At 38.9% G+C, this 24,965-nt stretch overlaps 1 protein-coding gene across 2 annotated transcripts in view; it reads right to left on the bottom strand.

Moving 5' to 3' along the window:
* Positions 1-24,965, bottom strand: part of Msr1 (macrophage scavenger receptor 1) — a 103,157-nt gene that overhangs the window by 27,784 nt on the left and 50,408 nt on the right. The gene's annotated exons all lie outside the window — the stretch shown is intronic.

Raw genomic sequence — 24,965 nt, forward strand, 5'->3', positions numbered from 1 at the left:
TAAGCCATCTCTCCAGCCCATTGAACATGCATTCTGAGGCTTAGCAAGCACTTTAACTGCTAAGCATTCTCCAGCCCACAAAATCTATTTTAATATTTATGTTCTAAGTGTAAGAACACTTCAAAAATTATGGTTTAATGACTTCAATTTAAAAGGCACAAAATTACTTAACTTAAATGGATTTATTACTATAGGATTACTTAGTATGTTACTTAACATAGGTTGTCATTGTATCTAGAAAGGTCTGTTGCAAAGTGAGTCACTGTTTTCAGAACTGTGAGACAATCCCCTGACTCTCAACAGCATAGGGGCATACTTCATATCCAAACCAAGAAACGTGATCAACAAAATTCACACTTTCTGCTAAGGCACATCAGAGTGACAGCAGTCATCTAGAAACATTAAAGATGTTCTCATTATGATGATATTGGATTTTCCACAAATATTTGCTCTACTATTTTAGCATGAATGTGTGTGTGTCGGGTGTGGGGGGGAATAAATTAATGAGATAAAAATCAGAAAATTCTTGTCTGTTTAAAAAGTGACTAAAGCAGTAATTTTTACAATAAAGTATACTGTTTACAATTGTAAAATGCATGCATTTTGAATATAGCAACTGACAAATATATACAATTAATATTATAAAAAAATTAATTTGAAGCAACAAAGTTAGATAGCCTATACTATTACAGTGGATATTTGTATAAAAATAATTTGTGTTGGGCTTGGTGAGATAGTTCGGCAGTAAAGGTGCTTTCCTGCAAAGTCTAGGGGCTTGGGTTTGATTCCCTGGTACCCACACAAAGCCAAGTGCACAAAGTGGCAAATTTGTCTGGAGTTTGTTTGCAGTGGCAGAAGGCACTGACACACTCATCCTCACTCTCTTTCTGGATGCCCCTTTCTCCATCTTTCTCTCAAATAAATATAAAAAAAATATTTTTTGATTGTGTGAAGGCTAGAAGAAGAGGCAGAGAAAATACCTTTTCAAGCTTTATTTAGTACTAAAAAAGTAATAATATTCTCAAGTAACCATAAAAGCCAATGAGTAAAGACATCTGTTTAAAAATATTTCAATTTAAAGCCTGATGAACACTATTATAAAAGCAGTAAAGTAATTATTACAACAAAAGTATACTCTGTAATTTTATAAAATGAAATGTTATGGTATTAATTTTTACAGTTCATTTAATTTAGGAACTATTCAGTGAGATTTTCCCCCAATTTGAGTGAATTTTGTTGAAACAATAATTCAATGACATTTAAAAAAATTGACAATTTCCTACAAAAAGATAACTTAGCCACCCCAAAACATAAAAGGGACCATTATTACAATTATGTTCTTGATTCATCAACATATAATTGAGTGCTAAATGCTGAAATACTGATTTAATGCAATCAGGCCAAAGTGCATAAGAATTTCTAAGGCAAATGTTAGACATTTTTAAAACATGAATAATTTTCTGTTAGAGTATCCAAATGTTCAATTACTGAGCAAAATACCTACATGACCCAATCATTTCCTGTGTGTCTAAGAAAATAATCTCAGACTAGGTTGTGTATTTTTTAAAATATTTGAGCCATAATGTATTCATAGCATTATATTCCTGCCATTCATAACATGTGTGATCCAGGAAAAGCTGGCAAAGTCAAGTATATGATTATGTAAGGCTGGCTGTTATTGAAAAGTGATGTAAGTAAGCATTCTCATTGTGTCTTCCCCATCTCAAAATGTCATGAGGGAGCTTTGCTTGCCCAGAAACAATGGTTTGAAAACTGCCATACAGCAGAATAAAATTGCTGCTGTAATTAGGAGATTAGAGTGGAGTATGATATGAAAATTTACACATTGTATTTTTTTTTTATTAAGTTGAAATTTTGCATGGCTACATCAAGTGTTGGTACCATGATTCCCCTCCTCCCTGCACCCATTCCACTAAGGATCCTTTTAATGAAATTGCTAGCATTCATCCTTGAGTTGTGGGTTACGAGTTGTGAGAGTAGCAGTCAGTCATTGTGGTGCAAGGCAATGATTCTGGTTATTCTCTCCCACCCTGTGGCTCTTACATTCTTTTTGCCCCCTCTTTCACAAAATTCCCTGACCCTTGGTTGGTGTGCTTTAAGTCTACTTTCATGTTGAGCTCTCAGCAGCCTCTGGATTTCTGATTTGGTACAATTTTTCTTTCTTAGTTATGTACATAGTATGTAAAGAGCCATGTTGGTACCATCATTAGCATCCTACCTGTCCTCCCCCCTCCAAAGGAACCCTCCTTGTTAGTGACTGTGGGTTATGCATTGTGGGGGTAGCCATCAGTTATGGGGAGGAAGCAATGCTTCTGTGCATAAGTCCCAACTTGTGGCTCTAACAATCTTTCTGCCGCCCCCTCTTCCATGAATTTCCCTGATCCTTGTTGGGTTCCTTTTAGGTCTACTTCAGTGATGAGGTCTTGGGAGCTTCTGTGTCTCTGGATATCTGGTTTGGTAGGAGTTGAGTGTTCTCTGTGTCTATCTCCCTCACCCTTGTGTTGGTACCAGGTTCAAATGTTACAGTGGCATATAGCCATGGTTGGTAATCAACTGGTCTTGAATTGGCAGAATCTACTCAGGAGAATGAAACCCATAGTTGGAACTGGGAAACAAGTCAGAACCATATCCAAAATTCCGGTCTGCTCTCCAATATCAAGCTCCCACCAAACTTGGGCTACAAGTGGGCCTACACTTATTAAATTTCTTCCAAAATAATAATGGTTATCCTATTTATCTGGTGCTGACTTCACTCTCCATTGGAGAATCTGCTGATCTTTTTCAGATGGATGCAGAACCTGAGGAGACATTCAGCCCATCGCACCTCATCAGGGTCCTAGCTGAAATAATAGAGTAATTGGGGAAATGAGCAAGAGTGCTGCTTTCTTGATTTGGTGCATTTTGAGTATGCTTAGTGTCTGTCTCCATTACCCTGGCTCAGGTTGTCAGGCTCACCACGAAAGCACAATCTTGCTCATCTCACCAATTCCTTTCTGTTTTCACCTGGGCCCTAGCTGCTGTGCTATTGGTGGTTCACTTTTATCAAGGTTCAAGACAATGCTGACAGTGCTGGTCCAGAGAGCACACTTTGAGAAGAAACACTAAGTGGAAGATGAAATTTTTAATTATAGATTGACCATTGGCAAATGACCCAGCTCTGCTAACCATCAGTCACCTCTGAGTGAGCACTAAGGAAGGATGCATGTTAACTGGCGTGTTGGAGAGCTAGTGTCCCACGCTCTATTCAGTTATTCTGAGCTAGGCCCAGTGGTGCAGGCCTGTAATCCCAGCTGCTCAGGCACCGAGGCAGGAGTTCAAGACCTTGCCTAACTGACTGAGGTCCTGTTATGAAATGAAAATTACAAAAAGAGAGCTGGGGATATAGTTTAGTGCTAGGATACATATGTTCCACACATGAGGCACTGGGTTCAGACCACAGTATTACCAAAAGCTGTATGTTAATAATGGAGAAATGTTCACTTTGCCACAAGCCTAAAGAGATGCTTGATATCATCTCAGTGATAACATTTTCCCCGAAAGACTACATTTTCAGAATTAGCCCACTCATTCTGTGAATGAAAATAATGTCCATGTTTCCTTGACATCATGCTAACAGATCCAGTAAGGCACAGTCGTTTATCTGGGAATTTTTTCACAAAAATGTATATTTTATAAAATATATATATAGGGCTGGAGAGATGGCTTAGCGGTTAAGCACTTGCCTGTGAAGCCTAAGGACCCTGGTTTGAGGCTCGGTTCCCCAGGTCCCACGTTAGCCAGATGCACAGGGGGGCGCATGCATCTGGAGTTCGTTTGCAGAGGCTGGAAGCCCTGGTGCGCCCATTCCCTCTCTCTCCCTCTATCTGTCTTTCTCTCTGTGTCTGTTGCTCTCAAATAAATAAATAATTAATTAATTAAAAAAAAAAAAATATATATATATATATATATATATATATATATATATATGGAGTTGAGTGTTCTCTGTGTCTATCTCCCTCACCCTTGTGTTGGTACACATACATATAAACACATGAAAAAAAAATATATATGGCACATATATATTAGGATTGTTTAAAATATTCTTTTAAAATATTTTCATTTATTTATTTCCAAGAGAGAAGAAGAATGGGCATATTAGGGCCTCTTGCCACTTCAAACCAATTCCACATACATGTCCATTTTGCACATCTGAATTTATTTGGGTACTGGGGAATGGAATGTATGTTGTTAGGCTTTGTAGGCAAGAACCTTAACTGCAAAGGCATCTCTCCAGCTGTATACATACATACACACACATAAATATATGCATATATATATATATATATATATATATATATATATATTCTTTATAACTATTCTGATTCTCATTTTTAACTTATTAAGACAGAATTTTTCCAGATTTACATCAAATACACACAGATAAGCATTATTGATATACTGAATTATTCCTTACATTATTTATATCATTATAATTGAGAGAAACAGAAAGAGAAAGCAAAGTTACTTAAACAAAATGGAAATGATAATGTATTTTGAGGTCTTATGGAAGGCGGGCATAAAATTAGACTGAGGAGTATAGAAGAGCTGAGTCACAACAAATCTGCTCAACATTGTCTAGGACTCATCCCACTTATATCCAGGCTTCATCCATCATCTCTCCAGGCCTCATCCCTCATCTCTCCAGGATTCATGGCTCATAACCGAGGCTTAATCCCTCTTCTCTCCAGGCCTCATCCCTCATCTCTCAAGGTTCCATTCCTCATCTCTCCAGGCTTCACCAGGCTTCTTCCCTCATATCTCTAGGCATCATCCCTCAGGTCTCCAGACTTAATCCCACATATCTCCAGGCCTCATTCCTCATCTCTCCAGGCCTCATCCAACATCTCTATAGGCTTCCATCCCTTATCTCTCCAGGCTTTATCATTCATTTCTCTAAGACTTATCCCGCCACTCTCCAGGCCTCATCCCTAATTTCTCCAGAATTCATCACTCATCTCTCCAGACTTCATCACTAATCTCTCCAGGCCTCTTCCCTCATCTCTCCATACTTCATCACTCATCTTTCAAGACATCATGCCTCATCTCTCCAGGCCTCATTTTTCATCCCTCATCTCTCCAGGCTTCATCATGCATCTCCACAGGGCTCACTCTTACCTATCCAGACATCACCACTCATTTCTGCAGGCTTCACCCCTCATCTTTCCAGGCTTCATCCATCATCTCTTCAAGCCTCATCCCTCATCTCTCCAGTACTTTTCACACCAATCTCCAGGCCTCATCCCTCATTTCTCCAGACTTCATTCCTCATCTATTCAGATTTCATCTCACATCTCTCCAGGCTTCATCCCTCATGTCTCCAGACCTCATCCCTAATCTCTTTGGGCTTCATCCCTCACCTCTCCAGGCTTCATCTAGCATCTCTCCAGACGACATCCTGCATCTTTCGGGGCTTCAACCCTCACCTCTCTAGGCTGTATCCCTCATCTCTCCAGGCCTCATCACTCATCCCTCCAGGCTTCAACCAACATCTCTACAAACCTCATCCCTCACATCACCAGGCCTCTTCTCTCATCTCTAGATGCTCCATTGCACATCTCCCCAGACATCATCCCTCATCTCTCCAGGATTCATCCCTCATCTCTCCAGGATTCATCCCTTATCTCTCCAGACCTCATCCCATATATCTCCTAGCGTCATCCCTCATCTGTGCAGACTTCATCCCTCAACACTCCAGGCCTCATCACTCATCTCTCCAGGCCTCAACATCATCTCTTAAGGCCTCATAATCACCTCTCCAGACTTCATCCCACATATCTCCAAGCCTCATCCCTCATCTCTCCAGGCTTCATCCCTTATCTCTCCAGGCCTCATAGCTCACCTCTCCAGACCTCATCCCATATATCTCCTAGCGTCATCCCTCATCTGTGCAGACTTCATCCCTCAACACTCCAGGCCTCATCACTCATCTCTCCAGGCCTCAACATCATCTCTTAAGGCCTCATAATCACCTCTCCAGACTTCATCCCACATCTCTCCAAGCCTCATCCCTCATCTCTTCAGGCTTCATCCCACATCTCTCCAAGCCTCATCCTTCATCTCTCCAGGCTTCATCCCTCATCTCTCCAAGCCTTATCCCTCATCTCTCCAGGCTTCATCCCACATCTCTCCAGACCTCAATCCTCATCTCTCCAAGCCTCATCCCTCATCTCTCCAGGCTTCATCCCACATCTCTCCAAGCCTCATCCCTCATCTCTCCAGGCTTCATCCCTCATCTTTCCAGGCCTCATCCCTCTACTCTCCAGGTTTCATCCCTCATCTCTAGAGGGCTCATCCCTCACCTCTCCAGACCTCATCTCTCATCTCTTCAGGATTCAATCTTCATCTCTCCAGACCTCATCCCTCATCTCTCCAGGCTTCATCACTCATTTCTCCAGGCCTTTTTTCACCTCTCTCTAGGCCTCATTCTCATCACTCCAGACTTCATCCCTAATCTCTCTAAGCTTCATCCCTCATTTCTCCAGGATTGATACCACAACACTGCATGCCTCATCCCTCATCTCTCCAGACTTCATCACTCATCTTTCAAGACTTCATCCCTCATTTCTCCAGACCTCATCGCTCTTCTCTGCAGACTTCATGCCACATCTCTTTAGGTCTTATACATCATCTCTCCAGGCTTCATACAACATCTTTACAGGCTTCATCTCACATCTCTCCAGACCTCATCCCTCATCTCTCCAGGCCTCATCCCTCATCTCCAAGGCTTCATCCCTCATCTGTCCAGGACTTATCGCACAACTCTCCAGGCCTCATCCTTCATTTCTCCAGACTTCATCACTCATTTATCCAGACTTCATCTCACATTTCTCTAATCTTCATCCCTGATCTTTCAGCCTTCATCCCTCATCTTTTCAGGCCTCATGCCAAATCTCTCCAGGATCTATTCCTCATCTCTCCAGGACTCATCCCACATCTCTCCAGGCTTCATCCCACGTCTCTCTGCACTTTCCCACCCCTCTCCAGAACTTATCCTTCATCTCTCCAGGCCTCATCCCTCATATCTCCAGTCCTCATGCCTCAACTCTCCAGGCTACATCCCTCATCACTCCAGGGCTCATACCAAATCTCTCCAGGCTTCATCCCGCATCTCTCCAGGCTTCATCCCGCATCTCTCCAGGCTTCAACCTGCATCTCTCCAAAACTCATCCCGCATATCTCTGGGCCTCATCCCTCATTTCTCCATTCCTCATTCCACATCTCTCCAAGCCTCATCCCTAATCTCTCCAGGCCTCATCCCTCATCTCTCCAGGCTTGATCCCACATCTCTCCAGGCCATATCCTTCATCTCTCCAGACTTCATCCCTCATCTCTCCAGAGTCATCCAACATATTTCCAGGCTTCATCCCCCATCTCTCCAAGCTTCATCCCTCATCTTTCCAAGAATTTTCTGGCCTCTCTCCAGGCCTTATCCCTCATCTCTTAAGACTTCATCACTCATCTCTCCAGACTTCATCCCTTATCTCTCCAGGCCTTATCCCTCGTCTCTCAATTTGTCATCACTCATCTTGCGAGACTTCATCCCTCATCTCTCCAGACCTCATACCTCACCTCTAAAGGCTTCATCCCTCATCTCTCCGTCCTTCATTCTGTATCTCTCCAGCCTTCATCCCACATCTCTCCAGGTCTCATCCTTCATCTCTTCAGCTCTCATCCCTCATCTCTATAGACCTCATCACTCATCACTCCAGGCTTCATTCCACATCTTTCCAGGATTTATCCTGCCACTCTCCAGGCAGATCTCTCATTTCTCCAGACTTCATCACAAATCTATTCAGACTTCATCTTATATCTCTCCAGGCCTCATCCCTCATCTCTCCAGGCTTCATCCAGCATCTCTGCAAACCTCATCCTGCATTTCTACAGGCTTCATCCCTCACCCCTCCAGGCCTTATATCTCATTGCTCCAGGCCTCATCCCTCATCCCTACTGGCTTCATCCCTTAACTCTCCAGGCTTCATAACTCACCTCTCCAGGATTCATCCCTCATCTCTACGGGGCTCATCCTTCATCTCTCCAGTCCTCATTTCTCCAGTCCTCACCCCAATCTCTCCAGACTTTATCTCACATCTCTCCAGGCCTCATCCCTCATCTCTCCAGACTTCATCACTCATCTTTCAAGACTTCATCCCTCATCTCTCCAGGCCTTATCCTTCATCTCTGCAGACTTCATCTCCCCTCTGTCCAAGCTTCATCCCACATTTCTCCAGGACCTATCCCACCACTCTCCTGGCCTCATCATTCATTTCTCCAGACTTTGTCACTCATCTATCCAAACTTCATCTCACATTTCTCCAGGCTTCATCCCTGATATCTCCAGTTTTCTTCCCTCATCTCTCCAGGCCTCATCCCTCCTCTATCCAGGCCTCATTCCTCATCTCTCCAGGCCTCATCCCTCATCTCTCTGATCCCACATCTCTCCAGGCTTAACCCCTCATCACTCCAGGCTTCAACCCACATCTCTACAGGACTCATTCCTTATCTCTCCAGACCTCATCCCTCATCTCTCCAGGCTTCATTCTACATCTCTCCTGGCCTCATCCCTCATCTCTCATCTCTCCAGGCCTTTCCCACCTCTCCACAGGTCTCATCACTCATCTTTCCAGACTTCATCCCTCACCTCTCCAGGCTATATTCCACATTGCTCTAGTCTTCTTCGCTTGACTCTTCAGACTTCATCCCTCATCTCTCCAGGCCTCATCCTTCATCTCTCCAGGATTCATTCCTCATCTCTCCAGGCCTTATCCCACCTCTGTCCAGGCTTCATACCTCATCTCTCCAGCCTTAATTCCTCACCTACCCAGGTCTCAAACCTCATCTCTCCAGACTTCATCTCACATATCTCCAAGTTTCATCTCTCACCTTTCTAGGCCTTATCCTTCATTTCTCCAGGCCTTATTCTGCCTTTCTCCAGGCCTCATCCCTCATCTCTTCCAGCTTCATTTCACATCTCTCCTGGCTTTATCCCACATCTCTGCAGATTTCATTCCATATCTCTGCAGACTTCATCCAGCATTTCATTATTTATATTATGGCTGGTTTATCTTTGATCTCTAGTTTGAATAAGGTAATTTGGCTTACAGCCTCCAAGTTCATATTTTTAGTTATGTTTTCTTTGTGTCACTGCAATATATATATAGCCAAGTCTTTCTAAGGTATAGTTCAGGTCAGATTATTCATGTTTGAAGTTCAAGGTGTTTCCTTGCTGAAAGAAGAGTTTTAAGTGGACAAAAATCTTAAGTTTATACTGTGCAAGATATTTTTATAAACATGCTGTACTTTTGCAAGTTTAATATATGCTTACTCCTAAATTCTCATGTCTTTGATTGCACAGCAGTATTGAAATTTGATTCTGGATCTGCTTCTGACACTGTTAGTTTGTTTCCTGTGGGACCTAATATTTGATGAAAAAATAGTGCCTGTTATTAGTCAAATGAGTTTAAACACAACTCTCTATGCCAGACTTTCCTGAATTCTGTAAAAAATGTGACTAAAATGCAATTATGCCTTCAAAGTTAGTTAGTTAGTTTGGAAATCAGAAAATAATACATTCTTTAAAATTCTGTGCAAATATTGTTTTTAATTCTACATGGTTAAAGGTTTTTATTCTGCAATTTAAAACAATGGGATATATTGTCATGGGCTGGGAAAATGACCCAATGGTTAAAGGCATTTGTTTGCAAAGCCTGTCAGCTTTGGTTCAATTCCCTAGTACCCACATCAAGCCAGATGCACAAAGTGGCTCATGCTTCTCAGGTTCTTTTGAAGTGACAAGATACTCTGGTGCAAACATGCCCTTTATCTCTCATTAAATAAATAAAATATCTTAAAAAGAGTATTTCTCTCTGAGTACAAAACTAATTAATAAAAAAAAGTAATGTGATGCCCAAAGGCAAGAAAATGAGAGTATCTTCTCTCTCTCTCTCTCTCTCTCTCTCTCTCTCTCTCTCTCTCTCTCTCTCTCTCTTTCTCTATTTATATTCTTCATTTAGCATTTTTCCTTGTCAAGCAGGAATTATTAGCATACTACAGTGAGATTGTACTGTGGAGAACACATGCTCTAAGATTTTAGGAAAGAGATTACTTAGCAGGAGCCTCTTCTAAATTGGCAGGGAACAACTCTGACCCATGGGTCAATTCTACCACATATTTTAAAAAGGTTTTATTGAAATGCATCCTTCTTTTTAATTTGCATGCTACCTACAGCCATCTGCAAGCTTGAACAACATAGATAAATGGTATAACAGAGACTGCTTGGTATTCAAAACAAAGGTTTTGTCCTTAACAGAAGCAATTTGACACCCTTGGTGCAGTTAGAAACAAAAGAGCTTAAGGAGATAGAAGGTTCCAGTGGGGTATGTCTTCCAAATGTTCTTCCAAGAATAACTAAGGTCATCAATGTTAATTTCCACTCTTTTTCAACCCATTAAGAAATTTTCTCCCCTTCATTTCTTGAAATTTTTTATTCCAGTTATATAATTGCTCACATTTTTTTTTTTTTCAAATAAACATCACTTGCCTTTATTTCTGGATCTTGGTCCCTGTCTGAAATTTTCCTTTCTTTTCTCCTCCTTCTTCCCTTTCATTTCTCCATCCACAACCCCACATTTACATATATCATCTTTCCCAGGTTTCCCACAGCACTACTGGCTTGTATGAAAGCACTGTCAACTTCCTTAGTCTCCCCATTAGATTGAGATCTTTATGGTCACCTGTGCTGCACTAAACAGAATAAAATGCATGTTGTTGCTTAGTATTCACATGCTTAACAGTTATGAGATGGACAGATGGATGGATGGATGGATGGATGGATGGATGGATGAATGGATGGAATGTGTGAATGGGAAGCCCATGTTGATGTGAGCATTACAAGATATGAGTGGATCAAATTGGTAAATGTTTATAAGATCAAACAATAGAGCATGGACATTAATATTTTATATTTATTTATTTACTTACTTGAAAGAGAGTGTGTGTTGGGCATGTCCTGGCCGCCAGCCACTGTGAAGGAACTCCAGATACAGGTGCTACATTGGGCAACTGGCTTACATGTGTACTGGGGAATCAAACCTGGGTCCTTAGGCTATACAGGAAAGTGCCCTAACTGCTGAAGACATAGCTTCAGCCCAACTTTAATACTTTTATGTCTCTGGAGAAAACATACTTTTAAAAGTAGAAAAATCAAGGGAAATAATACAGGCAAGATTAACGTAAGTGGCAAAGATAGGAGCTCTTGGGGCTGGAGAGGTGGTTTAGTGGTTAAGTGCTTGGAAGCCTAAGAAAGCCTAAGGACACCAGTTTGAGGCTCTATTCCCCAGGACCCACGTAAGCCAGATGCACAAGGGGGCACATGCATCTGGAGTTCCTTTGCAGTGGCTGGAGGCCCTGGTGGGCCCATTTTCTATCTATCTGCCTCTTTCTCTCTGTCTGTCACTCTCAGATAAATAAATAAAAATAAACAACAACAAAAGATAGGAGCTCTCCTATAGGAAAAACCAAAGTGTTAGCTCCTGAGATGTCGGGCTCTGTCGGCAGGCAGGTAGTGCTGAGGAAGGACCAGGCCTGCTCATGCCTGGGCCTTTCAGAGCCCAACACTGAGACCCCACCAGAGTAGAAAGTGTAGGTGGGATGGTCTTACTAATAACAGACTTACATATCCTAACACATGATTTTTGTCAGCTCAGGGAAAGGGTTTTTTACTGAGTGGCAAACTCATGTTAAAAAGAATTTTCATGCTAAATGCCAATTCAATTTATAATAGAAAATGTAATTGCCTCAAAAACTGAAATATTTGAGTCTGTATGACAAGGGCATTATTTCCTCAAGGGCAAACTCTGCTTAAAGCCAAATCGCAACCAGTGAATTATTAGTTAAATTAATTCATTAATTTGTAATGAGATATACTGAGAGTTTTGCCTTTGGGGATGGCCCAGTCTTGCTCTTCTATATGTGCTAATGCATTCAATCAGATCAGAGGTGTGACACAGCTCTGCTCTCTTAAAGTATATGTTCAGTCTGTAGTATAACCTTCTAAAGGAAATGTCACTCTTCTTACTGGCCAGATTTTAAGGAAAGAATGCAGTACTGATGACTCTTTTATACTTTCTAAAAATCTGTATATACATTAAAAAATATTACATAAATAGTCCATCCATATTTCTACAAATGAAAGTCACTAAATTAAAAGTAAGTAACAGAGTAGATAATTGTCAAATATAAAATAGTTTTATAATGTAATTTTGAATGATAACTGCAAATACAAAATAAGAGTTAACAATTCCAGTGTATATTTAAATTTTATTTATTAAGATTGATTAAACTTTGAGTAACATATTGATATATTAAATATCTTGGAATAGGAACATTTACATTAATTACAGGATACACAGCTTATGAATATTTTAGAAAATATTTTCTTTGTTTATTTATGTGAAAGAAATAGAGAATATGGATGAGGACACAGTGGCCTCTAGCTACTGCCAGCCATTTCTAGATGTGTGCTCCACCTTGTGCATCTCGTTTACATGGGTGCTGGGGAATTAAACCTGAATCCTTAGGCTTCAAAAGCAAATGCCCAACTACTAATCCATTGCTCAAGCCTCAAAAAATATTTATTTTTAAATCTTATCTGCCTAAGTGTTTATGTATTTGTTTGCATGAATATGTATGCATGGACATGCACATGCCATAACACCCATATGTAAGTCAGAGGATAGTCTTGAAGTGTTGGTTCGCTCCTTCTACCTTATTTGAGAAAGGGTCTCTCATTACTTTTTGACACTGGCAAGGCAAGGCTAGCTAGCTCCTGGCTCTACCTTCCCATTGCTATAGGTATATTGTGATTACAGACGCCTGTGCCACTGTGTATCCAGCTTTTCATGGAGCCTGGAGATTGAATTCATGTCATAAGGCTTTTAGACTAATCATCTTTAACTACTGAGAATTTCCCAAGCCCACATTGTATAAATATTTAACATAACTGTCAAATTGAACACATGGAAATTGGAGGAAGGTAAAAATGGATACTAAATGACAATATTAAGATTAACAAGTTTTATTATACTTATACAAAAAGTTTTTTTTTTTTTTTTGCTAGATAATAAGACTGAGATGAAGTTCCCTAGAACATTTCAGGTATTTGTGCATATGGACCAGGCATAGAATATTTATGTTTTCCTACTTAATGTAATTATATCATGCTTGAACTACGATTAATTTAACTGATAAGTGGGAAGTTATAGAAATGCTTCATGCAAAGTAATATATTATTATGAACCTCCAGTTGGCATTCTAATTTGAATAGAGAAATCAGGGAGAATGTGAACTTTGGTATATTTTTAAAATATTTTACTGATTTGAAAGAAACAGAAAGAGGCAAATAGAGAGATAGGGAATGGCATGCTAGGGCTTCTAGCCACTGCAAACAAACTCAACATGCATGCACCACCTTGTGCATCTGGCTTATGTGAGTACTAGGTAATTGAACTTGGGTCCTTTGTGCCTTAACCACTAAGCCAAACCTCAAGCCCCGATAACGTTTTTTGCTTGTAATCATCACTGTTACTGAGAAGAACTAAAGTAGTGAATGTTTATGAAGGAATGTTCACAGTGTAATTTCAGTTATAGACAGTCCCCCAACTTATGGTGGCTAGACTTCATGATCTTTGACTTTACAGTGGTGCAAAACCAGTATGCATTCAGTAGAAACTGAATTTAAAAGTTTTAATTTCTATTTTTCCCTGTGATAGTGATATGACATCTATCTCATTCCCTTCAGATGTTGAACAGCAGACGCAAGTGTCAGCTCCTGGCCAGCCTCGAGATGTCCAGGGAAAATAACCATGACTACACTGTGTTATATTACTAGATTGATATATTTGGTAGGTTAGCTTTATTTCTATCCCTCCTTTCTCTCTCTTCTCATTGAAATTTGGTTTAGGGCTAAATTTATTATAATGGTTGTTGCCATATTTGAATACCAAATTGTGGTAGTTTGAATTTATGCCCCCCAAGAGACTGAGGGGGTTTATTGCAGCTTGTAACTTGTATTCCAACCACCTGGCTAGAAGAGATGTCTTTGGGGGTGGATCATGGTGTCCAGCTAAGGTGTGTTTGGGGTGGTTCTCAATTCCATCCTACAGTGTGCAGAGTAAGCTCTGCCAGCATCCCTGCTGTTTTGCTATTAGTTTTGGCGCTTGCCTTGGTGATGCTTCTGGTGGTTTTTTGTTCTCTGTGTGTGGATATGTAAAAGGGGGGCAGCTTCTTCCACAGTGATGGAACTTCTGCATCTGAAAGCCTGAAATAAATCTCATTCCTCCTGTAAACTGTGTCTGGTTTAAGGTTCATCCCAGCAACAGAGAACTGACTAAACACAAGTGAAATGTAGAAATTTAAAAATATGTTTATCTGTTTGAAGTTTGACCCAAAGAGACTTTATAATATGTCATTTTTTTCTCTAAAATCTGTCAGTGTGCTTGAGATGTACATCCCAAATATCATGCACCTGGAAAACAGTTCAATTCCCTTAGAGCAATACTTTAAGAGATTTTGGGTCTAACTCTAGAAGTCTGAAGAGACAAGAAGAACTTTGAGGATCTCAGGCAAAGGGAAGAAAACTAGGAAAGAATTTTAGTGGAGAGGTAATGTGTCATACTTTATTACGATGGTGGAGAAGAGAGTGGCAAGCAGGATAATGAGGACAGTGATGTTGTTACCAGCACTAGCAGGAAATAGAAGTAGTAACATAGAAGCTCAAAGCGAAGTTGTAAACACTTGTTCTTACACTTTTCTGCTCTGTGTAAATCTTAGTATGACTCTCTTAATCCTAAGGTAAACCAGGACTCTTCTTCAGATAATGGGAAAAACATACTGCTTATTGGCAAGAAATATAGACAGAAAGTAAAGCTAAAGATGACCATCCTTATCAACTGTGTGGTGTGATTACCAACACAATTGATTACACATTAGGCTTTAAAAAATGAATCATTATCTCCCAATTTTGGAGGCCAAAAGTCTTAAATCAAGGAGTTAGTAGGGCTCTAAAATCAAGGAGTTAGTTGAAGGCTCTAGAAATTCCTTTTTCTTTTTAGTGTCAAATGGCTCTAAGCAATTCTTAGTACTCTTTGGCTTGTAGATGTAGCATCTTAGTCTCTGCCTTCATATTTCTGAGGTTTTATTACCTGGGTGTGGGAGAGTACTCCCTATCTCACAGATATGCCCATTGGATTAATGTCTATCTTAATCTAGTATGAACCCATTTAAGTTTAATTATGTCTACAAAACTGTTCTTCCAGATTAGGTCACTTTTTGAGGTTTCAGGTAGACATGGCTATCCAAAAAATCCTATTAAACCTTTGACCATAGAAATGACAGAAATTTGAATAAGACACAGGAGAAAATAATTTCAAACTATTGCTGGCACATGACACTTTCATTGTCTTAGAACATGTTAAGAATAATCAACTTTATTTTAATATTAAAGATAAACTGGGGCTGGAGAGATGGCTTAGCGGTTAAGTGCTTGCCTGTGAAGCCTAAGGACCCCAGTTCGAGGCTCAATTCCCCAGGACCCACGTTAGCCAGATGCACAAGGGGTTGCACGCATCTAGAATTCGTCTGCAGTGGCTGGAGGCCCTGGCACGCCCATTCTTTCTCTCTCTCTCTCTCTCTCTCTCTCTCTCTCTCTGCCTCTTTCTCTGTCTCTCGCTCTCAAATAAGTAAATAAAAATAAGCCAAAAAAATTTTAAAAAAAGATAAACTGACCCTCAACATTTGAAGTTTATATAATAACTGGGTACTAGCTATTTTAATTACTCCAGAAATAAATTAATTCCCAGTGTAGAGCATGATCATGCTAAGTATTCATAGTTCAACCACTGAGAAATTGTTGAGATAAAAATTGAGTACTTAATCCTTCCAAGTAGATGATGGTATATTCAGATGCCTTTGCCATTCTAATTATAAGTGACTTACTTCAATTTATAAAAACTTGAAAAGGCTATTTATTTTATTTTCCAATGTAAAATTGAATCCATAGCATATTAAAATAGCAGTTGTGACAGCAGTGGTAAATATTTCAAATGAAAATAGAATTTAGGATTTAAATTTCCAAGTTAATAAAATATCTGTCTTTAAATAAGTATGCTGTTACCTATGTTGGAATATTTGATATTATTTTGGAGAAATATGGTTATGACTTAGGGTTGCATTCTAACAATTTATAGAGCAACATCAGAGAACTTTTTTCAATATTCTATAGAAGAATTTAATTTACCTATCTGTGGATTATTTAAACTTTTACTTTCCTTGAGAACCCTAGGACACAAAAATGATTAGGTTATCCACTCAAACTGTGAACATAACTCATTTTAAAATATACCATAATAGAAATATTTTTGAGGGACTAGCTTGGTGGTTAAGGTGCTTGCCTTCCAAGCCTAAGGACCTGAGTTTGGTTCCCCAGTACTCATGTAAAGCCAGATGCACAAGATGGCACATGCATCTGTTGTGCATTTGCAGTGGCTAGAAGCCCATTCTCTTTCTCACTGTCTCTTTCTCTCTCACACCCAAATAAATAAATAAATAGTTTTTAAAGTCTTATCTCCTTTCATTTTATTTTTATTTTTTAAACTTTATTATTATTATTATTATTATTATTATTATTATTTGGCTTTTTGAGGTAGAGTCTCACTCTAGCCCAGGCTGACCTGGAATTCATTATGTCATCTCAGGGTGGCCTTGAGTTCAAAGAGATACTCTTACCTCTGCCTCCCGAGCTCTGGGGTTAAAGGTGTGCACCACCAGTTTTTATTTACTTATTTGAGAGAGAGATAAAGAGGAAGAGGTAGGGAGAGACAATAGGCACGCCAGGGCCTCCAGCCACTGCAAACAAATCAAGGTCCTTTGGCTTTGCAGGCAAACACCTTAACTGCTAAGTTGTCTCTCCAGCCCATCCTTTTATTTTTAATTTTTTAATTAATTAATTTTAATATTTATATTTATTTTTTATTTTTATTGACAACTTCCATAATTATAGACAATATACAATGGTAATTTTCTCACCTCCACTTTCCCCTTCACAACTCCTCTCTCCATCATATCTCCTTTTCCTCTCAGCTTTTATGTTGATGTCATCTTTTCCTTCTATTATGAGGGTCTTGTGTAGGTAGTGCCAAACACTGCAAGGTCATCGATAGCCAAGCCATTTTGTGTCTGGAAGAGCACATTGTAAGGAGTCCTACCTTTCTTTTGGCTACTAAATAGTTTTTAAAAAAGAAGAAAAATACCAATAAACTAACATGATTTCATTTATTTTTTCTTAATTTTATTGAGAATTTCAATATAGGAACATATTGTTCATATGGTCATATTCCCTTTCTGGTACCCTCTTTTCCCCTTCCTCTAACATCCCTATTGGTTTCTTAAAATGAACTTCTCAGAAAAAAAAAAATTACTAAAGTCTTCATATCCCTCTTTATAAGCTTTTGAGACATTAGTAAGTAGTCTAACCTTTTTGAGCCCTCATTTGCTTATTTACAAATTAAGCATAAGAACAGCTATTCCCCATGGTGAAGTTACATATGTGACAATTTGTGAAAAAAATTTTTAATGCGTAAAGTTCTACATAAGCACTAGTAATATAATTATTAATTATTTTCTCAAAAGTGTTCTGTAAAATTATAGGCCATAGAGGAATTGAGATGTGTGTCAAGAGGAAAAATGCTCCAAATGTGATCCTTTAAAGTTTAATCTGCTCAGTTATCAGCAGTGCTGAAAAGTCAGTATAGAGATTTCCTGACGTTTGTGAAAATAAAACACCTTTCTCAAACAAATGGTGTTCCAACCTTGAATTTCAGTTGGAGGCAATTGAAACTCAATATACATCCAGCATGCAATTGTGTAGCATATCTTGTTTATGCGCAGAATTGCCCCGGTATCCACACTCTGTTATCATGCTGACTTAATTGAGTTGAGAGAAGACAATCATGCATATGGCTTTCATGACGTCAGCGCCCAACAGGAGTGGCCGTAATTCATGTACACAGCTTTGCCTACACGTATTTAGTGACACATAACTTGACGGCTCTAAACTCCAACAAAGAGCCCATTTTTTTCCAGCAGAAAATAATTGATTGACCATTGTCGTGTGATCAAAGTGGAAGCTTTCACTAGAAATATGAATAAATGTGGATTGGCACATTTTGCTTGAAGAATAACAAAAAAAAAAAGAGAGAGAGAATAACAACTTTCGTAGCCGGTGGATCTCCATATGTAGGCTGATAGATTAATGTACCCAATGTTTTATTTCAAGAGGAGCTCAAGCCCCTCATCAGAGAAGGATAAGTCTGATAGCTTGAAAGAGGGTGATTCTTTACAGTGACCCAAGGACCAAGCTGTAGTCCAAGCTGTACAACAAACTTGCTTGGTGACTATGTACATACCATTTTGCTAATTTCCATTTTAGTTTCTTCATTTATTATGCTAATTTTGGTAATGATCTTATGAAGCTGTTGTGAGGACTGAGTTAACCCATATTTTATTATAAAGCATTTTGAGTGGAACAAGTTAAATATAATTTTAGTTTAATGTTGCCCTTAAGTTATATACAGAATTTAAAGCTAGGTAAGTTTGAGTTTCTCTACATTCAGCAAAGTGATAGTTTCTTTTTAAGGGTAGTTCATTGAAACAGAGATAGTGTATAAAGAGCTTTGTATAATGTTTAGCATAGAAAGGGATTATTTATACTCTTCTTAAAAATTTAGAATAAATTTGTCCTATTTTTTTTTTCCTTTATTTATTTTTTTCTATTTTGTTTCTTTTTCTTTTTTTCGTTGGCCTTGGTGATAGCCTGTAACTCACAAAACCAGGATGTGGTTAACACCCGCAATGAGCTGTTGATCAGAGAGAGCAGCAAGGTTTCCCAAATCAAGACAGACTTGTGTCACTGCACTTGATTTCCCACTAGAGGTTAATGGTTAAGAACCTATTGCTGAAGATACCATATGTCAGTAGGGAACATGGAGTGACCTGGCTGGAATCTGGAAGAGTCCCCAGACAGTTAGCCTGTCTAGTGCCAGAATGTACTACATAAGCTATTGGGAAAAAGTAGCCAACATCTGTCTGAGCAAGTCAAAGTCTAAGTTACTCAGAAGCACACAACCGGATGTGATGCTCATACAAGTGCAATAGTGACGCATAGCCATGGTGGGTAACCGACTGCTCTTGGATTGGCTAACAGGTCCACTCAGTGGAAAGGAATCCATTTTTGGAACAGGGAAACAAGTCAGAAACTCCTCTAGATAATGAGTTTGCTCTCCAATATCAAGCTTCCCACTAATCTTGGGCTACAAGAGGGTTTACATCCATTAAATTATCTCTAATTTAATAATGGTTATCCCATTTAACCTGTGTTGTCTTTACTTTCACTTTGAGTATCTGCTTCTCTTTTTCAGATATAAGCAGGACTTGAGGGAAGCAGCCCATAGCACTTCACCAGGGCCCTAGCTGAAATGACAGATGAAATAGGGAATTGAACAAGAGTGCTGCTTTCTCAGTGAACCCAGTATCAGCACAAGGGTGAAGGAGACAGACACTGAGGACACTCAACACCTACAAAGCAGAGATCCAGGGGCTCCTAAGAGCCCATCACTGAAGTAGACTTAAAACATACTGGACATGGCTCATGGAATTTTGTAGAAGATAGAGTGGAAAAATTGTTAGAGCCACATGTTGAAACATTATGCACAGAGACATTGCCTCATCCCCATAACTGATGGCTGACCCCACAATGCACAACTCATAATCTCCACAAGGATGACTGGCATCCTTTGGAGCTTGTACAGGGATTAAGGAAAGGATGGTATCAACATGTGCTGTTTACATACTGAGTATGTCCATAACTAATAAAAATTCAGATTATTGGTCGAATGTCTGCAAAAGGGTGATAGCAACAATAAAACACTACATAAGGGCTGAAGAGATGGCTTAGTGGTTAAGCGCTTGCCAGTGAAGTCTAAGGACCCCGATTCAAGGCTTGATTTCCCAGGACCCACGTTAGCCAGATGCACAAGGGGGTGCACACATCTGGAGTTTGTTTGCAGTGGCTAGAGGCCCATTTTCTTTCTTCCTCTTTCTCTCTTTGTATGTTGCTCTCAAATAAATAAACAAGAATAAATATTAAAAAACACTACATGATTTAAAAAATCTGTTACCTTAATGACACTACCAACAGCCCAATCTCCAAAACAGTATATGTAATATATATGTATTTATATACCCTAAACCAGTACAGGGTACAAATCCCCTAAAATTTGAATCTCTTTATGTCAAATCTACAATGTGTGTTTAACAAAAGTCCAATAGGTTATTCTCATGCTGGCCTCAACTGTCATTACCATGCCTTAGTATCCCAATTGCTAATATTATATGTGTGGGCCACTATCCTCCACCCTACTTAACTGCTTTATCTGATGGATTGGTCAAAATTACTTGAGCAAAATGTAATTATTGCCAAGTTCATTCTGTTAGCAATCAAATCAATACCAGTATTTATCCTCTTAAGTTACATTAATAGAGTTAATACTTTTGAGTTCATGATGCATTATAATGTAAAACAAGTTTATTGAAATGTAAAAACATAACTTTGTTAAGAAACAAAACTGAAATCGTTCTCATATATTATAAGATCAAAATAACTCAAATTTTTTTATGATATGATTAAGGCTGTCTTTAAGAAAAACTGATAGAAATTTCTAGATAGACTGGCATCCTTTTTCTGTAAAGATGCTAACACAAGAATGTTCATAGTCATAGTGTTGATTAGCATGTACTCATTCATTCATAAAGATGAAATATCATTCACTGGGACTTGGGGTCAGGGTCAATTTTTGATACTTTCCTATTCTGGACTTCCAGTTATGTCTCAAATTTATACAATGAGCCACTGTATGCTGTGTGACTGTCATCTGAGTTAAGGCTTCATAGAGGTAACTGAATTTAAACTAAGGGAGAAGAGTGAAATAGAGAAGTGTTGGTGTCTTAAGAGAGAAAATTTGGTCCCTGCTGCCATGATTGACAAAGGCCATTTGTACAAGCCAAGCAGGGACTTTCAGAAGAAATTCATCCTACTTGCACCTTCCTTTCTGACTTCTGATATCTAGAACTGTGAAAGAGTAAATTTGTTATACCAGCTATCTAGTCTGGGGTATTCTGTGTATTTTTTTTTTTTTGAAGTAGGTTCCTATGTTAGCCCAGGCCAGCCTTGAGCTCCTGGTGGATCTTCCTACCTCTGCCACCCAAATGCTGGGATTAAAGGTGTGTACCACCACACCATGCATGGCTTGGATTTGTTTTGATTATGAAAGTACAATAATATATTTTCATTTCCACTTACCTTCTGTATTTTTGAGTATTTTAAAACAAGAAGAAATAAAAAATGATAATAAGAAACCCAGCAGACATAAATTTGACAGTGCAAGCTTTTTCTGTATAGATGGATATTAAGGATTTTATAACTGCTATGCTGTGATTTGAATACATGAAACCTCCCTTCCAACTATGATCATATTTTATCTGGGTGTGGTGTTATACTTGTAATCCTAGCATTCAAGGAGCTAAGGCAAGAGGATTATACATATACTGCCAGCCTGGGCTACAGTGAGAGCCTGTCTCCAAAAAATTTAAATCAAAAAGGATTATTTCTCTTAATTAAGGACAGGGTGTACCTCAGAGGGATAGTACTTGAATGTACAAGGCTCTGGGCTTAAATATATATAGTATATATACATATGTTTTAACATGTATACATATGTAATAATTCCAATTTTCATATGTGTGTGTGTGTGTGTGTGTGTGTGTGTGTGTGACAATTGTGCCAACTATACTAATGATAATTTTGAATGATTGAATGGGTTACTCCCTATGATTTATATGTTACATTGTTCTTTGTTGGCAAATTGTATTTCTGGGTAAAGGTAATGTTGGGTATTAAGGGACAAATGAATTACCTGATAAAGCATGAAAATCTTATGTATAGAAATTGAAAATTTGTAGTCAGTTAATAGGATTTACCTGCCATCATTTCTAAAAAGTGAAATTTCAGACATATACAATATAGGGCTAGAAAGTAGTGCCATTTTGCTACACAATTCACATTAGAAACATTTAAATTGCTACCTAAGATGCATAGGATTCAGTGTTTTACTTAGCTGTGGATCAAGCAGGTTGTAAAATTTTAAGGAAAGTAGACAATGAGAGCAAATTTAGCACTCCAACAAAGATCAAACATCTGTAGATCTGTATGTTATCCCATGATCCATGATGGAGTGAGGGTGATTCTGGGATACTGCACATATGATCTAGTTATTCTGTTCTGGAGGACTTGGTTATATGATTCCCATTCTTAGGGAAGCACATTTCCATAGAAGACAAACTGAGGGGATCAACCATACTTGACAACCTATGTTCAGAATGTGCTTTAATTTGAATAAAATAAATGGTGTGTTCATGGAAAGCAAAATTGCTTACAGTGGAACAGAAAGTGGTGGCCAATTCTCTGGAGAGCAAAGAGAAAGGCACTTTGCTCCTGACAGGTTACGGGAGATGGGAAGCAGTGAGGACAGTGCTAGAGGTCCTTTTCCATCTGTGTCCTGCACGTACTGGCTGAACTCAAAATTTTCTTGTGCAGACTCTGGGGTGGGGAACTACGTTGATATTTACACATCTATTTGGTTCTAGTGCAAATTAGGTTCCAAGAAGCATTGAAGATAGGAACCAAACAGGACAAATACAAACCACTTGATCCGTTATGGATTTAACACTCCTATTTCAATTTACAAGACGTCACACTACTAGGGACACAGCTATTATGTTAGTGGAGTGAAGTAGGCTTTTTATCAAAAACTAGGGGCATTGCATAAAGCTTTAAACATGATATAATTGTCACAAAAAGCAGTATTTATTTCATTTTATTGTTTGGGTATACTGATCTACTAGCTTATAAATCATGCTGCTAGAAAAAAAAATTCAAAGCTGACAGCTGATACTGAAAATATGAAAACTCTGCTAGTTACTGAAATAAAGGTAGAGTTTTATCAGTTTGCTCCTCCCAAACCGCACATAAGTAACTCTCATTGGTGGTAATGGAAACTTTGTGAACAGTTCAGGAAGACAGTATGTCTGAGTAACAGACTTACAGGAGAAACTCAGGCAATATTTGCAACAGTTATGAAGAAGGAAATATAAACAAAGATGACTCAAGAAGGAAGCTTTGGAATATGACCTATTGTACAAATTTCTGTCTCCTTAGTTTCTTCAACTTGTTAGGCTCATTCATAGAGAATGGAATTTTCAAATTTCAAATTTTCTTATTACAAACCTCTCTTAATTCACATTCACATACTTCATATTAATTTTTTGCAATAATGTGCATAAAAAATAAAACTAGTGGAAGAGTATTTAGTGAGTCATGGGACTTGGGAGGTCGATAGGTGTGTCATTGAGTTTCTGTTCTTCCATTTATTAGTGGAAAGCTTCAGATTATAATTTACTAAATGACAATACTCATGGTACTTACCCAGTAACTTTTCTGAGTACTAGATATGATAATGTATCAAGCACACCTGGTTACATAGCAAATGCCCTGGAAATGTTCATTATCTTGATTGATTCGTGATTGGAAAAGAGTTTACTTTGATCAACAGATGCCTTGAGAAAGACCAGAAGTTTATTTAAGAATGAGATTTGGGCTGGAGAGATGGCGTAGCGGTTAAGCGCTTGCCTGTGAAGCCTAAGGACCCCGGTTCGAGGCTCCGTTCCCCAAGGTCCCACGTTAGCCAGATGCACAAGGGGGCGCACGCGTCTGGAGTTCGTTTGCAGAGGCTGGAAGCCCTGGCGCGCCCATTCTCTCTCTCTCCCTCTACCTGTCTTTCTCTCTGTGTCTGTCACTCTCAAATAAATAAATAAAAAATTAAAAAAAAAAGAATGAGATTTGTCCTCACTATAAATGAAAACACAAATTACCATTGGGTAAGACCAAAGTACATTAAAACACACTAAAAGATCATAAATAAGTAATGGAATCCTACGATAGTGTCCCCCACTGTTTGTGTGCTTGGTTCCTTGGCTTGACTAAAGCACTTACACCTCCCATTTAGGGTGAGAACTTAACAAAGAAAAACTTTTCTCCACCACCCACTCTAAGATTTGTATAACTTGTGCATTTTAACAGAATTTTCACCATCTATTTTCATCTAAAAATAAAAGCCTAGATATTCTCCCCTCATTTGGAAGGTTTAGGCTAGTATCCCACTCCTAACCATTTCTATAGAGTTTGAAATGTGAGTTGACTTGAGACTGAATTGTTTGAAAGTGTCTCCAGGATCTCTAGGGTCAGGACCATTTTGTGTGCAGCTAGTGTACTGCAAAACCATGCCTACTGTATTGGTTCAAGAAGTCTCCCACACTTGACCTAGCCTCCAGTGCAGTAAGGATTGGATGATAAAGTAAACCACTCACACAGACCCAATTTTCTTTGTATTTTTGCTTAAACTAGCAATTTAATATTGCTAGTATATTAATGCTGCAGAACACTTAGGGCTTCTGATTCTCTTGGTCTTTCTCTTGTTTATTTCTATGAATATATTTGATAACATTTCAGTGTCATGCAAGGCCAGACCCAGCTAATACCGCTGACCACATTATTTTGCAACTACACTTTAAAAATTTTTCCCAACAGAAATGTCTTGGTCTCGGGCTTTGTCCTACAAATCCCAAACTCTTGTTTTATTAGATTGACATTTTCTTCTGATCTCCGTTGATGGCTCTGGCTTGTGGCATGCACTCTGTTTAGCTACTTCTATTATTTACGACTAATGCTCTTCTGCTCAGCA

This window comes from Jaculus jaculus, chromosome 1 (genome assembly GCF_020740685.1).
Source record: "Jaculus jaculus isolate mJacJac1 chromosome 1, mJacJac1.mat.Y.cur, whole genome shotgun sequence".
In the NCBI taxonomy this organism is placed as follows: domain Eukaryota; kingdom Metazoa; phylum Chordata; class Mammalia; order Rodentia; family Dipodidae; genus Jaculus; species Jaculus jaculus.